Genomic DNA, 5,997 nt, shown 5'->3' with positions numbered 1-5,997 from the left:
TGTGTTCGTTGCTTCTCTGTGTATGCCTGAACAAATCTTGACTTTCACCTGTAAGTAAAGAGAACACATTAAAATTTTGTAATGGGTGGGAGATGGTGTATTTGTAGTTTTTGGAGCATTCCCGTTGGATAGGCCTGAAGTGGCGTGGGTCCGTTGGCTAATGGTCCAACCAATTGAATGCACAATGGTATGGCGTGGGAATGAAGGTGATAGGTGGATGGGACAGGGTGGCGGGATGTGTGAACGGTCATGGCAGAGGAGGTGGTTTAGTGGAACGCGGAAACCACTTTTCGGGGGGCCCTTGGAGCAGTAAGTGGAATGAGTGGGGGGGGGGGTGTGAAATCACAACAGTGTGACATGTAAGTGGTGGAATGGGGGGGGGGGGGGGGGGGGGGGGGGGGGGTGAAATCGCAACAGTGTGACATGTAAGTGGTCCGAAACCACTGATTTTGGACCCCACCCCCCTGACATTAACGTTCGGAGGGTGAGGGGGGGCCGGAAAATCATATGGGCCATTGGATTGAATAGCGAGTGTGGAGATTAGATGAGAGGTGAGGGGTGGGTAATAGTTGATGTGATGGGTACGTGAGTGGTGGGGTAGGAAATAAAAAGGGGGGGCGGAGTATAGGAGTATAGGATAAAGTTAGGAGTAATAATATGAGACCCCTAACTCCTTTTTTTTATTTCTTTTTTCCACATTAGGAAAAACACATGAACCATATAATAAAACATTAAAGGAAATTTTCATGTCTTTTCCCTTTGTAATTATTTTCAACCTACCTACCCTTTATTTTTCTAATCTAACATTTTTTCCTTTTTGCATTTGCAGGGTGCATTTGGACTTGCAGACCCTTTTTCACTTTCTCCCTTTTTTTATTTCTAACCTACTCTATCACTTATCTCTCCCATTGGTTCAGATTGAACAGTTGAACCAATTTTATTTCTACCTAGCTACTGATTTGCCAAGCTTAAACTGTTTGGCAGATCTTTATTTTCTACTCTATCAACAGAAATTGAAATTTTTTCAATCATGCTTAGATTGTATGAATTAAACAATGTTTGGGGTTTTCTTTTCTTTTCATTTTCTTTCTCTTTTTTTTTTAATACCCTCTTTTCTTTTCTTTTATTTTCTCTTTTTTTGTGAAATCAATTGAATATTGAAATCTAGGAACAATATGAAATTTTCCAAATATGAGATACTCAATCACCTTGAGATCCTATAAATTATAGGACCCTAATAGAATGCACATTGACTTTGGCTAGAACTCTCCCTTTGGTTCCACCTGTAGAACAGACCAATCAATCACACGATTAGAATCTTGTACATATCTTTCAAGTAAAGAAACATGGAAAACATCATGAATTCTAACTTATGGAGGCAAAGCCAACCTATATGCCACTAGGCCAATTCTCTCAGGGATTTCAAATGGCCCAAAATATCATGGTTCCAACTTGGCACATGTCCCAATCCTAAGGGAAACCTTCTTGGGTTTAATCCTTAGATAGATATGTTCCCAAACTTGGAACTCTTTGTGCACCCTATGCTGATATGCATAGTTCTTCTACCTATCCTATGCCACTTTCAAATTCTGTTTTATGATCTGAAATTGTTATTCCATATCCTTGATCATATCAGGTCCTACATGGACCCTGTTAACTGGATCAATCCAACTAATAGGAGTGTTGCAACTCCTTCCATACAATGCCTTAAATGGGCTCGTCTTTATGGATTCTTGGTATCCATTGTTGTATGCAAATTCCACAAGTGGAAGATACTCTTCCCACTTCTTAAGCTGATGCATCACATACATCCTTGACATGTCCTCAAGGATTTTTTTGATCCTCTCTTCTTTCCCATATGTTTGTGGATGATGGGTTGTACTAAATGCCAATTTTGTTCCCAATCTTGCAAATAGTTCCTTCCAAAACTTGCAAGTAAATATAGCATCTCTATCTAACACAATGTTTTTTGGAATTCCATGTAGCCTCACAATCTCCTTTGTGAAGATTTGTGCTATGTCACTAGCTGAGTTAGTGGAATTGATAGCTACAAAATGAGCTACTTTGCTCAGCTTATCCACCACTACCATGATTGCATCATGTTTCTTAGATGTTTTAGGAAATCCTGTAATGAAATCGATGGAAATTACCTCCCATTTCCATTCTAGAATGGGGATAGAATTAATTAATTAAATAAAAATAAAAACAATAAAAACAATTATAAATTAATTACTTAATTAATTTTAATTAGATTAATTAAATCAAAATTAATTTAATTTAATTATTTAATTATATTAATTTTAATTAATTCTAACTAAAAATAAAAATTAAATAAAATTAGTCAATTTATTAAACTAAAACAATTAATAATAACCAAAGATTAACATTTGATTAATAAATAAATAAATAAATAAATAAAATAAAGATTATAAATTAATTAATTATATTAATTTTAATTAATTCTAAATAAAATAAAAATTAAATAAAATCAGTCAATTTATTAAACTAAAACAATTAATAAATAACCAAAGATTAGCATTTGATTAATAAATAAATAAATTAAATAAAGATTATAAAATAAATAAATAAATAAATAAATAAATTAATCAATTAATTAATCAATTAAATTTAAATTAAAACAATAAAAAGAATTATAAAATAAATAAATTAAACTTATTTATGAATTAAGTATATCAATTAAAATATTTTTAGGTTCTAGGTAAAACAATGGGAATAATTAAAGCTAAATAAATAATTAATTAAAAATAAAAATAAATAAGAAATCATATATATAAATGTCAGCTTCTTTATATAAATTAGGGATCTAGGTTTATTTATACCTAGGTCAAAAGACTCTTCTCTCAATAAGCTTTCAGTCATATTCTATCTAATTTAGTCCTGATGATGGACCTCCTTTGGAGTTTGAAATGTCGACAGAATGAACACGAAACTGTGGATAATCCAGATCATGCCACTGCATAGAACAATCCTGTCGGATGTTTTCACTCAACCTTTACCTGCTGGCATTCTATGCATTTTTCCACAAAATCAAGCACTTCCTTCTTCAAATTCGATCAATAATAGTACTTTTTAATGCTATAAGGGTCTTTTAATACCCTGGGTGACCCGAATAAGGCTTAACATGGAACTATTTCATTATCATCTTTTCATTTCATCATTGATAGGCACATAAATTGTGTTCTTAAACCTGAGTAGGCCATCCTCAGTGAGATAATATTCTTTATCTTCGCCACTTTGCAACAAATTTTCTTTCACTTGTTGATATTTTTCATCTTGCAACCTAACACTTTTCATTCTTTCTATCAAATTTGGTGTCTAAGCACTCACAATTGCTAAGTGATTTACTTGAATTCTTCTGTTCAAATCATCAACAACCTTGTTTTCTTTACCTTTTATGTACTTGATTTCAATGTCGAATTCGCTGAGTGTGGCCAACCATTTTGCTTGCCTAGAATTTAATTTGGGTTGTCCAAATAAATACCTAAACCCACTATGGCCTGTCGTGAGCGTAAATTTCATGCCAAGGAGGTAATGCCTCCACATATTTAAGGCATGAATTATGGCAACTAGTTCTAAATAATGGGTTATATGGTTCACCTCATGCTTATTTAACTTTCTGGAGTCATAGAATATAACTTTCCCTTCCTACATTAAGACTCCACTGAGTCCCTCTTTGAAGGCATCTTTACACACCATGAAATCCTTGTCAGGATCTGCAATTCTCAGCACTGGTGCATTGGTGAGAAAATGTTTTAACTACTCAAATCTTTTTGAACATTTTGCAGTCCACTCAAATATTTCCCCTTTTCTTTTCAAGGTTGTAACAAGATGGCCTATCTTAGAGAAATTCTAGATAAATCTCCTGTAATATCCTACGAAACCCATCAATGAACTGACCTCATCCACACTATTTGGATTTGGCCACTCCATTATGGCTTTGATCTTTTTAGGGTCAACTGAGATTCCTTCCTTGGAGACGATATGCCCCAAGTAATGTATCTGTGACTGGAAGAAGTCACACTTGTTAAGATTTTCATAGAGCTTGTGCTACCTCAACAATTTTAACACTATAACCAGATGCTTTTCATTCTCTTCTTTTGTCCTTAAATACACCAGTATGTCATCAACAAACACAATGACAAAATTTTCCAAGTAAGGGCGTAACACATTGTCGATTAAGCACATGAATGTGGCAGGGGAATTGGTAAGGTCGAAGGGTACCACTACAAACTCATAGTTCCCATACGTTGTTCTGAAAGAAAGTTTATGAATGTATTCCTCCTTGATTCTTACTTAATGGTATCCTGACCTCAAGTCAATTTTGGAGAAAATAACTGCTCCCCTCAATTGATCAAAGATATCGTCAATCCTTGGTATTGGGTACCTATTCTTAATGGTTAGCTTATTTAACTTGTTGTAATCAATGCATAATCTAAGGGTTCAATATTTCTTCTTTACAAACAATATCGATGCTATCCATGGGGACACACTGGCTTTATGTAGCCCTTGTCAAGCATATCTTTTAGCTGCAATTTCAGCTCAACCAACTCTAGGGTACCCATCTTCTATGGTACCTTGGATGTTGGTGCTGCTCCAAGTACCATCTCAATAGAGAAATATATCTCGGTGAGGAGGCAATCCATGAACCTTCATTGGAAAGATATTTGCATACTATTGCAAAAAAAGGTACTTTTGTAGCAATTTAACTTCCTCATTTTCTATTTTTCTGGCAACTTTCTCATCCTTAAAAATTTGCATTGCAAATAGCATGCTTTCCTTTCTGTTGCTGTGTTTGGCTTGCATAATAGTGATTAGCCTTACTAAAATGGGATTTTTCTTGCTCTGCAACACTCTTTTTGCTCCTTACTCATCCGAGCATTCAATTTCTTTTCCATAGAAATCTACTTTGGTCTGATGTAAATACAACGAGTCCATGCCCAATAATATGCCATATGCACTCAATGACAACACATTCAAGTGGAATTTTGTGGCCATGCAACTGAGCTTGAATACACATGACCTTACCCAATGGTTGATTCTTCTCTTTGCTTCCTTAATGATGTTGATAGTATTGGTGAGAATGGTGGTGCCTCCGAGCAGCAACACGAGATGGTTTACTAGAATGATGCATTTGGGTGTTGGATCCTCCCCTTAGAGTGCTCAAAGGTGCATCTCCTATAAAAATTCCCTTTCTTCATCGCTTATGCCTCTTTCTCGACTAGCCACCATCTGCTTCATTGGTGTTTTCTTTTGAATCATGAAGGCTTATCTTGTCTCTATGGTTGGCTGTCATCTCGGATTGCCTTTGTCAATCCGAGAGACTACGAGGGATGACTGCATTGATCTCCACTTTCCTTTCTTGGGCTCTTACTAACTTATCATTATCGCCCTTAAATATTCTCACCTCATCCCTCAGGCTTCTCAAGGTGTCCATCCAGTATGGGGAGCGATTCCCTCCCCCTTGGTCAACTCATCTCTCTCCTTCATTAACTTTGACCCATTCACTTCCATGTTGTGATTGATTGGAACTATACTCAACCATTCCAGTCCTCATTGATGTATTTACTATGTCTTATGCTACTTGTGATATGTTGTCAACCACACACATTGTTAGACATTTCATGATAAATAAATGAACATGTAATCATGACCATGAACTTGCGTTCATGAGTCTTCCATGGACATTTTTTCTATGACAAAAAAACCATGTTAGTATGTCGATCATATTTACAAACCATATGAATCAATCATTTCATCTTTCAAATCTATCATGAGTGCATAATTAATAAGAAACATCATATTTATGGTTGTGATTCTGCTCTCACCGAGTTGTTGTCTCTTTGCATCCAACAATTCACATTAGCACAAGGTTACCATTAAGGAAGCAATCAATAATTTCGACTGGATTTTAACACCTAACAATTACTTAGTAACTTTTTCCTTTTCAAAATCATCACTTGCTCGTGATGATTCCCA

Source organism: Pinus tabuliformis, chromosome J (assembly GCF_031772625.1).
Source record: "Pinus tabuliformis cultivar Carrire ecotype Pingquan chromosome J, CPIR1, whole genome shotgun sequence".
NCBI lineage: Eukaryota > Viridiplantae > Streptophyta > Pinopsida > Pinales > Pinaceae > Pinus > Pinus tabuliformis.
The sequence above is the reverse complement of the archived record's forward strand: the minus strand, read 5'-3'. Positions refer to the sequence as shown.